Here is a 12,130-nt window from a genome sequence, read left to right as displayed (position 1 = left end):
GATAATGCCAAATCGCTTTATTGACTCGCACTTCAATTAGGGGTTTCAAATCTTGCTGCTCATAATTAGTTTCCTTTGCAATTAGAGTTTCAAAATTAAATTGGGATTGATTGCCTGATAGCAAAGAGGAAATAATGCTCCAATTCTTGACCATGTATACTGCTTCCCTTGGCATGAATTTCTCATACCAAAAATAACACTGCGGTAGCCATGGTAACTTTCCGTTTGGTCTAATCCATATCATCTCTAGAGAAAGTACGATGGTATTAATAGTGTTTGTTGTATGGGAAGAAAACTAAAAATATAGAGGCCCCTTCCTTACATAGGAGAACAATTATACTGGTTTTTTCAGAGTGTAAGATCTTATTTGCAGAGGGCTTACAGCATTTAGGATGTATTTAGAGGCCTCATAATGGATTTGTGTATAAAGACCTTGGAAGGGAATTAAGTGGGAGACCAAAATGGAGAGCAGGATCAGGGATGTGCTGGCCCTCATAGAGTTGGAGGCAAATACAGGATGTTCCAGCCATGTTGAGGGTCGTGACTGTGTCCTGGTTCACCGTAGACAGCCATTTCATAAAAGACTACTGGACCTTTTTTTCTGGGGGAAATTTTGTTTAAGCCCAGTGGAAAGGAGCTTGTAATGGAGATATTCCAGATCATAACATTAATAGACATTCAAGTTCTAGAGTCCATGGGTGTCGAATGTCGCCCCTTCCATGCATAAGCACTCCGTTAGGTGGGGGGTGGGCGGGCGCAGTAAATGAGAATCAAGGCATGGATCCTGCCTTCAAAGGGCTTACCACAAGAATACTATTAGGTCATAATATCATTTCGTTATGTTTGCAAAAGACTTTCAAATGTGAGTTCTTTCACATCTTGTTCCATTGGAGTCTCAAAACAAGCTCTGTGTGCTGTGAAGACTTTAACAACTTTGCCTCACTGGAGTCTGAAAATAAGCTCTGTGAGGTAAGCAGGGCATTAATTTACCCTTTCCACAGAGGAGACACCAAGGCTCAGAGAGATAGCCTGCCCAGAATCATTTCGTGAGGAACCAGGACTAGAAATCACATTTTCTAGGCTGAAGCCCCGTGCTCACTATTTATTATTTATTTATTTAGAAATAGAATTTCACTCTTGTTGCCCAGGCTGGAGTGCAGTGGCTGCAACCTACGCCTCCTGGGTTCAAGCAGTTCCCCCGCCTCAGCCTCCCAAGTAGCTGGGATTACAGGTGCCCGCCGCCACGCCTGGCTAATTTTTGTATTTTTAGTAGAGATGGGTTTTCACCATGTTGGCCAGTCTGGTCTTGAACTCTTGACCTCAGGTGATCCACCTGCCTCGGCCTCCTGAAGTGCTGGGATTACAGGTGTGGGCCACCGCGCCCGGCTGCCTAGTGCTCTTTCTACTGTGCTATATTAAGACAAGTGATGCCTAAAACATGATATTGTGTATGTTAATAATTTTATTTTGCAGTTCAGTTGGGAGAGAACAGTGTGAGCCTATTTTTTAGAAGAGCTTCAGGGAGGATGTGGAACTTTTTTTTTTTTTTTTTTTTAAAGAATATTTAACCCCTTTTAAATTTTTCTCCTTTTTTTTAGTAACTAGGGATTTGGATGGACAAAGGAAAGAATGGTATAGGGATTGCATTTCAGCCTGGGGGAGCCGCAGACCCAGTAGCTCAAAGAAAAGTCACTGGCATTTGCAAGAGTGCAGAAGGCCAGGCCTGCCCAGAGCAGAAGGTCCACTGGGAAGGTTAGTGGGTGACATGGTCAGAGAAGTCACGGAGGATCTAGGAATAATCCCAGCAGCCAGGCCTCTAGTACTAAGGGTTAATAAGCATTTGAGGCACGTTTCCCCACTGGCTTTCATCCGATTACGTCCTCAGTTCAGCTCAGCAGTTGCTGGTTGTGGTACCTTGGATATGTCTTTCCTTTCTGGGTGCTAGGGACCCAGTGGGTGTTGTTGGTACTGTGGGAAGCTCTGTTGTAATACCGTGCCTGATGGACATTCTGCAGATATATATCTCTGGCTGATGGAAACGATCGGTTATCAATGATTTGGTGGTGCTCTCTTTAGAGGGTGCTGTGGCCCCCCAGAGGCAAAGGCCTGGCATAGATGGGGCTGGAGTGAGGAGGGTCAGGGATGGCCTCCTGCAGGGAGGGAGGGCCTCTGCTGAGTCTGATGAATTAGTAGAAATTATCCAGAGAAGAAGGAGAATTGGCCTTCTTGGTAGAGAGAGGAACATGCACAAAAGTGTAGAGATGTGGAGTACCCAGGTGTGGGTGGGCGGGAGGTACCAGCCGGGAAGGGGAGTGCAGGGAGCCGGCCCCTGGTGAGCTACAGAAGGAACTTGGTAAAAAGCACCATGGGTCACATTTGTGGGGCTGGCACTGGAAACAAACCCCCATCTCTTCTGGCCCCTTGTGTCTCTGATTGTTTGTAACTTATTTATTTAGGTATTTTTGTGGCGGGGGACAGAGGAGTGAAAACTTGTCACTTTATCGATGTCTGTGCCTGAGGAAGGTGGGGGCGGCTGTGTGTGTTAGGGGAAACTAAGAATGAGAATTACCTTGCAAGAGCAGAAAAGCTGCCTTTCTGAAAGAGCGCAGATGGAGAGGTGGGGGTGTAGCGCCTGTGGGTAGATGAATCAGTAAGTCTCAGCTAACCAGGCCTTCAGTCCAGTGGCGGTGGTCTTGTCAACCAGCAGCCATGGTTAGAGGCAGGGGAGGTTAGGCATGTACTTTCCTAGACTTAGATTTGACTGTCTTTGCAGCCAGGAAGTTCTATGTAGTATTGTTCCTGTTTTATTTTGCTTTAAAATCATTTCCCCTGCCCTAAAAAAAAAATCTGAAGCCTCCTGGAATCCATATTATAGCCTGAGGAGTCACATCTGCCATCCTAGAGTACTGGGCCACTGGAACTTGGTTTTATGTGAAACTGTCTTTCTGTGGTGGGGAGTGTGTGTGGCGGAGCAGAGGCCCTGCTCATCTTCCTTGTGGCTGGTCCTTTGGTCTGTCTGTTACTGTGACAGCTTGGGGACTAGTGACACATCCCAGAATTGACGATGGCCTGAGTTGCCTTTGTCAGTGGGGCAGATGCACCATCAGCACAAGCTGCACAAGGAAGGTGGAAGAAGCCTTGCAGGAAATGTCTTTTCAGATGGCTCGGCCCCTCCTTGTGGATGCTGCTAGTTGCTCACTTATCTCTCTAGCCCTCCAAAAAGAAAGGACAGTGTAGCTTTTTGAAAGAGGCTTAAATGCATTCCATTGGCATTTGGAAGCTGTGGGATCTGGTTTCAGTATTAGGGGAAAGACATGCTTGACAGACGCTGTGTCCCAGCACCCCCTTCCCTAGCAGACCCTGGAGCTGGGATCGTGGCCAAGAGCTTGTTTTTATTGGAGAGACCAAAGTGGGAAGCAGAAACAGGACTGGGATCTTGGGAAAATTCTGTTTGGGGGTTCGACATCTCCAGGACTGCAGAGGGATGAGCCAGGCTAAATTGGGGAGGACGCTGGAGGGTTAGTGTGCTCCAGCCGCAAAGGTCTCTCTGCACAGCCAGAGTGAGAGGTCAGCGGTGCACGGGCGACGGCCGACCCAGGCCTGTTGCCGGGTTTAAAGATGTTGTCAACAATAGCTTTTAGCTGATGGGTATCTTGGGTATCCCCAGGAATAGCAGAGGATTCTCAGCCTGTCCTGGTTGGAAAGAAAGGAAGAAGGTTGGAAGGTTGGAACCTCAGGAGGCTGGACACCATTTCTGGCCTCAGCTGGATTTCCAATGTGTGTCCACAGTGCCAGGAACTACTGTTGGAATCTGGCTGTAGCCATGAGAATGTTATGGCTTATTTTTCTTTCTAGCTCATCAAAGTGCTGTGTTTCATGTCTTTTAGTTCTTGTGGAGAAGAACTCTCCCCGGTGTCTACTCTAGATCTGTGTGTGCTTCTATAAAAATAGTTGTGTACAAAGGACTGACTAGTAGAATCTGGATTCTCAGTAAGATGGGATTTGAGGAACTGTCCATCCAGGCTTGCACTCAGAAGACATTGATTCATTGCCCTCCCCACCATACTCCTAGCATGTGCACTGAGGACCTACTAGGAGGGGGAAGACAGAGGTGAATGCTCCCGCCTGAAGGAGCTCTGTTGTGTCTGATAGGCGGATGGAGATACAAGCAGCTTAGGCTGTGCTATGTGGTGGGTGCAAAGGCGGGAAGGATGCACAGCCTATTGTGAGATGTAGGGAGAGATCTTTAACTCAACAACTCAACCCTGAATCAGGGGACTTCCTGGAACAGATAACGCCATAGGATCCATAGGTAGAAACGCATAGGAGAGGGAAAGAGCTTCCTATATGGGAGCATATGGCTGAAGCTGAGGAGTTGAAGGAGATGAGGTGGCTGGGGATAGAGGTAGTTGGGGAATAAAGCATGCTGGGCCTGTGTTGGGGGAAGAAATAGGACATTCTTTTAAGGGCAGTGGGGACCCAGCAAGTGGCTTGGATGGGAAGTGAGTGAGAGCTTGAGGGCTGGGCTCTATGTGTGGAATGAGTTTGAGGAGCATCAGCAGCATCCGCCTAACTCATGCCCGTGTCCTCCCTGGGCCCCTGAAGCCTCCCGTCTGTTCTGCTTGTCCTAGCTCGGCACACCCTGACTTTCCTCCCTCCACCTTCTCTTTGGGCCTTGTCCTTCTAACACCCACAATGAGATCGTGTTTCCTCTTAGTTTAGAAGCATGCTGTGGTCTTTCCCATGTTAAAAACCATCCTCATTTCCATGCTGTCTTCCTGGTCCCCATCTTCCCCCATCCCAAAGCTGGTTAACGCAGTCTTTTTAAAAATATTGATCCGGGGGTGCATGTGCAGGTTTGTGCATGGATATATCGCATAATGGTGGGATGTGAGCTTCCAGTGAACCCATCACCCAAATACTGAACATTGTATTCAGTGGGTGGTTTGTCATCCCACACCACCCGGCCCTCCCCTCATCTTGTGGGGTCCCCAGTGTCTATTATGTCCCTCTGTATGTCATATCTGCATAAACTCCCACTTACAAGTTAACGGTCTTTACTCCCTCCCTTTCCATCAGCCACTCAGCCCCCTTTATGCCACCAGCGACCTGCACATTGCCAGGTGCAGTAGATGCTGTCCAATTCTGATACTATTGGAACTCTCTGTAGCACTTGACAATGTTGATCATTTCTTCCTGAAATCTGCTCTCTCAACCTCCAGGACACTGCATACTATTTGTTCTACTGGGTCCTTCCTGGCCAGTCCTACTGTGTTCTTGGGTTTCTCTTTCTAGTCTGCCTCTGAAAAGTCTCCCCCAGCCCTCTTCTCATGCTGTATCCCACCTCTCTGGTGAAAGTTGGGATAGAATACCCCTCTATACTGAGGACTCTCAAGCCTTAGTTCTCCAGACAGGCTCACCAGTCAACCCATGCCCACAGCACCTGGACCCCGTGGCCTGGTAAGTGACTCCATCCAGACGACCCAGCAGACCCCAGTCCTACATATTCTTCCACAAACCCGCTATGCCCGTGTGCTTTTTTATTAGGTGTTGGTGGCTCAGTCATCATTCTGGAATGCCCATGCCCCTTCCTTCTATTCATTTTCCACATATAATTAATTAGTGAGTCTTCATGATGCTACCTTCTAAATGTCACTCTCATCTGCCTCTTTCTTTCTGTCCTTACCACCACGCTCTTCTCTTGTAGGATATAAACATTCTTGCCCACTGTTTAGCTTACAGGAATGCTGTATGGATTCATGAGATCTGAGCTGTATTGGATTGAGTGTCTTATCCCTTTAAGTCCAGTTCCTGGTTCTCTGTTTCTTTGCATGACATCTAGGATGTTGTTTGCATTTTTTAAAATGCTTGTTAAATGAGATATGTGGGTATCAAGTCCTTTGAGCTCCTCTACAAGGAATATACCTTTAAAGTGACCTGTGAGTTGTATATTAAAAGTGGCGCAGTTGATATCTGCCCAAAACCCATCCTGTGATGAATCATTTTGTTTTACTGCAAGCCTACTGCGTACTTAGCACTGACATATGATGCACTTTGTCTCAGAGCAGAGTTCTAAGACGGTTGTTAGTCATGGTACTATTTTGGAGAGAGAGAATTTGAAAGTCATTTGTCCCACACCCCCGCTGGAAGGCTGCCTGAATCTTTGGCTTTTCTTTCATATGTTTGGCATATCTTGTTTTTCCTTCCAATTACATCTTTGGGTGTCTTTCAACTACAATGCATATTTTTGATTCAGTACTCTCCTTTTCTTAATTTATCTCATGCATTCAAGGTGAATTATGAAAAGGAGAGTATTTGAATTAAGTTGATTTTGATTTGCTGACATTCTTACTGAATAGCAAAGGGGATATCTGGTTTGATGAACAGCTGTGTTCCAGATCATTCGTAATTTGCATTAAGATGTTGAGTTAACAAGATTGAATTACCAGTGGTCAAGATTTCTGGTTTGGATCCTCTAGCATTTTGAACTCTGATCAGCTGGTTTTCACTCTTTTATTAGGGTCTGCCTTAGCCAGAGCAGGCTCTGTTCTTTTCATTCTTTGTAAATGTTAACAAAGCACTACTATTACTAAGTGTAATCTTGCTGCTGAACTTGGCGATTAATATTTCACTTGCATTGTTTCATTTAACCCCAGTGCCAATCCTGTGAAAGTAAGAGAAGTATTATTTGAAGTCACTCAAGGACATGGTTAAAGGGAACAAAGTGGTTTAGAAGGGGTTTTCATAGGTTGAACTGGTGTTTAGCTTTTATCAAAGCATTTCATTTCTCTGGCCCAATAATAATTAAGTGCACCCAGTGACCTTCGGCCTTCCTCTTAAGCGTGGCACACCCGATTTCTTGCTAGGAGGAATGAGAAGGACTGCCTCGTGGGGGTGATTTGGATCTCCGCTTCTCTGTGGGCTGCTCCAGGAAGTCATTTAAATTTGATCTAGATGGAAGGTACCCACCAGGGCTTTCAGCAGGGCAAGATGTTAACAAACAGCTTATTGGAAATCCCATCGTGTTTGGTTCATCTAGTAACAGGGAAAGATGAGACCCGCCCCCTCCTTGGAGCTGAGCTTTGAGTGAGGCTGTAGGTAAATGATGCTTATCAAGGGGGTAAGAAACATGATGGGCAAACTCACTGGAGTCAAGAAGGGGTGGAGGGGGATGTTACAGTGCAGTGAGTACATGGAGCAGTTTCACCAGTGTGTGGGTGATCTTAATGAAGAAAAGAAGCCATGTTTGTTTGCGTTGTGAATGCTGCATTCTGTCAAGCTTAGAATTCCACCTGAAGTTTTCAGGCCAATATCAGTGAGAAATAATTTTCAGTCCCTTTGGTGTTCTATCAAACTAAAACTGACCTTCAAAAGCAACAGCTTCATGATTTGGCAGGATGGGAATGTGTGTAAGAGACCTTGCCCAGAGAATGACCGGGGATCAAAGGTAACAGGGGTTTAGCATCAAATGAGCCCTGGGCACCTATCACAATGATTCTAATATAATTAGTTTGGCAGGTAGGAGTAAGTTACTGCTGCCTGCTTACAGAGTGCTCTGCTCTAAGACTTCAGTCTTCACAAATTTAAATTAAATTAGTCTTTTTAGTTTGCACACATGGATAACAGAAATTTAATGGGAATTTCCCAGAACTTTGATAAGCAAGGGTTTCTACAGATATCCTCTTCATATTTACTACTCATGGTTTCTGAGCCTCTTTTGATAAGCGATTGAGTGGGTTTGATAATGAATGAAAGGAAATCTCTTAGATTTGGGGTCTCTAGGGGTTTTGATGGTATTTTCTTATCTGCATTAGGGTCTGATTGCCCTTGTATCCTCACTCATCTGTGAAAAGGAAAATCATATACAGTAAGAAAATGAAGCATCTTAATTTAACAGCAAATTGCAAATCAGTTTTAATGGCACTGAAGTGAGAATTTGGTCTATATAAAATGGCATCAAAATCCATCTGCAGAATCTTTGCTGAAGGGAGATTCTTTCTAGGATTTGTAAGAGATAAATGTATTTCATCAAGGTGCTTAAACATTAACATCAAATTAATTGAAGTGTTCCAGAATGCTAAAACTTACTGAATTTTTTATGGAATCTCTGCTTTCTTTGTCAGAAGAGACCAGAAACCCTTACTGATCCCAGATAAGATAGATGTTTATTGCTGTGCATTCTCTTCAAATGCTTTGTCTCCTCAAAAAGGCTGTGACTGCTGTCAGGGCCTGGAGTCCTCCTTCCATCACAGCTGCGGCTGCCTCAGACCTAACCAGGGAGGCCGAGTAGCACCGTGGGCACGCAGTAAGTCCTTGGGTTTCATCTAAGGCACAGTGTTCCAGTGACTATCGAGCTCTTGGTTGAAAATTGACCCCCTGACTGTTTCTGCAGAACTTGAGCCAACAGGGTGAATGAAGTATGCATGGATTAGGAAGCTCTCTGCAACGACTGCGTCTCTGAGCTTTCATGAGACAGTGTGAAGGAGCTGGCTCATAGGCAAGGGGCCCAGGGAGGCCAGAGGTCCTCAGCTACCAAGAGCCCAACACCTAAAAGGCAGAGAAGTCACAGGGACACACTCAGGGCCCCTACCTGCTGGCCCATAGGGCGCCTTTGGGTGAATTAGAGTAAGATACCCTTTCCTCAACACACTTTATTGCCATCTGCTGGGCAGCTGTTGTAATCAATATACAGATTTCACGACAGCTGTGTGTGAGTGGCAGGCAGCTCCTTAGCCATGGTTCTGGCCACCATGTGCCCGCTGGGCCAGGCAAAGATGCCCAGATGCCCATGTTCACATTTGGTTTTGTTTACCAAATAGGGGATATAAAATTTGATTTTTTTTTCCTCTTTGAACTTTTTATTTATAAAGTTAATTATTTAAGTATAGGCTTTGGCTTTAATCACAGTTATTAGCATAAGAAACTATTTTTCTAGCCTGGCATCCCAATGGGAAAAGTAGGATTGGTGAATTCAGACCTTTCTTCATTTATCTTTGGATTATAATAAAATATTTTTAGGTAAGCCACAAAACCAGCAAGTGTCAATAAAAGGTGAAACAGACCCAGACTACTAATGATTTCATTACAAGGCTTTAGGATTACCTCAAGTGCCATCCCTGTTCTTCCTGTTCTACTTTAGATGAAAACACCCAAGACCTTGTACTAGAAGTAACTGGTCTTCAAACTTGTAGAGAACTGGATTTTTATTTTTCAACTTCAGGCAGGGCTTAGAATGGGGAAAGTAATTGGGGTTTATTCATTCCTTGGGTTCATGATCAATTTATGCAGGTTTTCAATTGTAAAAATGCCAGTTGAGTCTTTAATAGTCCTTTATATACTTAGGAATTTGGTTGTAAACTTGGCCTGAAATGCACCACAAGGCAGGGATTCAAAAGGGCTGATTTTCTGAATTCTCTGAAGAACTTCATTTTGGGGTGGATTTACTTGCAAGACAATGCCAGATGTAGCAACCTTCTTTAGAACAAGGCTTCAGACTGCTTTGCGTAGTGGTTTTTGAAAGTGTGCTTTTAGGGATTCATTTTCTTTATGTGTTTACAGCATTACTGGGGACAGTGATGACACAGGCCTCAAGTCATCACAGCAATTCCCAGAGTTCAGTGATTTGAGATGTGGATCTGTCTTTTTGGACCCTTGCTTGGGCCACTGGGTGCAGTTCACAGCCCAACCCATGGGGTTTCCCACCCTGACCTCATGGGAAGACACCTTCTTAGGCTTTGCTTAGAAATTAGACCAATGGCCCGGCATGGTGATGCAGGCCTGTAGTCCTAGCTACCCAGGAGGCTGAGGCAGGAGGATCACCTGAGCCCAGGAGGTCGAGGCTGCAGTGAGCTATGATCGCGCCACTGCACTGCTGCCTGAGAGACAGAGCAATACCCTGTCTCAAAAAAAATGAAAAAGAAATTAGACCAATGTTAATATTAAAGATCCAGAACTCCAGTCAGACTTATTTTGTTTGTTAGCAAAATTTCTGGATAGGATTTCTAGAAAATCCCAACCTGTGGAGTTGTTTTGTTCAATTTGATAAGAGGCCTGGACTGTTGTGGACTTCTCCCTCAAGCGAATAAACTGTTCCAAAGCTGAAGAAAAGAGGCTTTTGTTTGAAAACCCTGATAGCATGCCGGGTGTTGGAGCCCGCCGCTCCCAGCTGGGATAAAATGGCCCAGCAGCTTGCTAGCTGTCTCCTTCTCCAGCCTCCTCTCCTTTCTCCTCTCTTCCTCCTCTTTTTATGCACACATTCCCTTCTTTTTTTTTTTTTATCCAACCAAGTTAATTGCCAGCCTTGATTATAGAATAAATGAATGACTAGAAAATCATCTCAATTTTTAAAATTCAACAAAAAATTTATCAACAGCTAAGTGTCCAAGAAGACAGAATTTACATGCAAGGACCTCTTAGCCTTGTGCAAACACAAAACTGTCTTGCACTCTCATGCAGGGCTGTGTACTTGTGGATATGTGAGCCACCTGGAGCTAATACATATAGTTGTTAATATTGAGATATGCATACAAAGTGCTTGCCACCAAGTGACAGTGTGCCTGCTTACTCACCCTGCATCTATAGAACCATTGAGTGCTACCCCAGACCGTAAGAACTATTGATTTTGAACTGAAATAAATGAAATAAACAAACCTGTGCCTAAGTAAAGATCAATTTTCCAACTTCTAGCTTTTATATTCCATTAGAACTAAATTCTCAAGGGCCAGATATCTCTAAAACTCCTGACGGATTTTAAAATTTGTTTTTTTATTTCTTTAATGAAGTAGTTCCACTTTGTTGCCAAAAGCCATCTTTGAAAGAGGGTTCAAATTCCACATTGTGTCAAACAAGCATCCATGTGCCGGGTATAGTGCCAGATGCCTTACTTGTGTTAGGTCCTATAGTCCTATGAGCTGGGAATTGTTACCTCACTCCTTGTGCATGCAGAACAAGCTCAGAAGTATAGAAATGTGCCCAAGGTCACTTGTTCTTGACTAGCCTCCAAGCTTTCTCCTCTTCTCCACACCCACTGTGACAAGGAACCTGCTAGACAGAGGGCAAGCAGGTGAGCATGGTTCCAGCCAGTCAGTGCCTACTGGGCACTCACTGTGTGCAGGCACTGGGCCAGGCTCTGGGAGCCAAAGGCAAATAAGGCATGGCCTCTGCTTGGCCTTCAAGGTCCCCGCCTGCCTTGTCTGACTTTCTCCTGGCTGCTCCCCAGTCCCCATCCTGGACTCCAGCCAGGCTATGCAGTCGGCACCTCTACAGCTGTGTCACTGTGTGCTGGACCACAAGACAGAGACATGGAGAGGGGGGACATGAGGAATGTTATGTTCAGAGAGCCGTGAAGCCCCTGAAATTGGGGCCCTAAGTCAAAACATGTTAGCAAGTTAGCTTGTGGCCAGGTGGAAAAGGGCATTATCTACCTTATGAGGGAGGCTTTGGGCTTTATCTGGAGATTACTGTGAGCCCTTGGGAGCATAACCAGTATTTCCCCAGACCTTGGCAGCTGACAGACCCAAATAATGTCCTGAAAACTTGAATCCCTCAACTCTCTCATGGAACCCACTTCATAATGGCAGGTCCCTTAGCCATCTCCCCTGCCAGTCATGCCTCTGACAGTTATTTCTGGGGGCCCCCAGGGACACTTCCTGTTTGCATCCACAGCCTTCTCATGAGCTGGGCTCCTGGCAAATTCAGAGCTGAATCCTAGTGTGTCTGCAGGTTCAGTATATGGCAGGGGCTGTGGCTCTGCTCCTTGGGGCTACAGGGAATGTATTGAAAGCTCAGGATTCTGAGGGAACAGGGCACGACGGGAGTCTGTGCCCTCAAGGACCAGGCCTGAGCCCTGGCATGAATGAAAACTAAATATTAGAAGCTCATTGATTGTGTGTGTGTGTGTGTGTGTGTGTGTGTGTGTGTATGGTGTGTGAGGGGAGTTGAAAGAGACTGTGGCTGTCATGTTGGCCTTAGCTGGAGCACTCCTGGGCTAAGATCTCCAAACCTAGGGGCAGTAGAACAAGGCTGGTGGCATTGTAGATGGCAGGTTGTAGGACTAGAGATGGGAGGTAGGGAAACTGTTAGCAGGCTATTGGAGAAGTTCTAGGAGAACAGAACAGTCCTCTAAACAGTG

The 12,130-nt window shown here is 45.4% G+C and overlaps 1 protein-coding gene across 4 annotated transcripts in view; it reads left to right on the top strand.

Annotated features, from left to right (window-relative positions):
- BCAR3 (BCAR3 adaptor protein, NSP family member) overlaps positions 1-12,130 on the top strand; it is a 136,266-nt gene that overhangs the window by 86,616 nt on the left and 37,520 nt on the right. The window lies entirely within an intron of this gene.

Source organism: Cebus imitator, unplaced genomic scaffold (assembly GCF_001604975.1).
Source record: "Cebus imitator isolate Cc_AM_T3 unplaced genomic scaffold, Cebus_imitator-1.0 Scaffold166, whole genome shotgun sequence".
In the NCBI taxonomy this organism is placed as follows: Eukaryota; Metazoa; Chordata; class Mammalia; order Primates; family Cebidae; genus Cebus; species Cebus imitator.
This window is presented reverse-complemented; position numbering and strand designations above follow the sequence as displayed.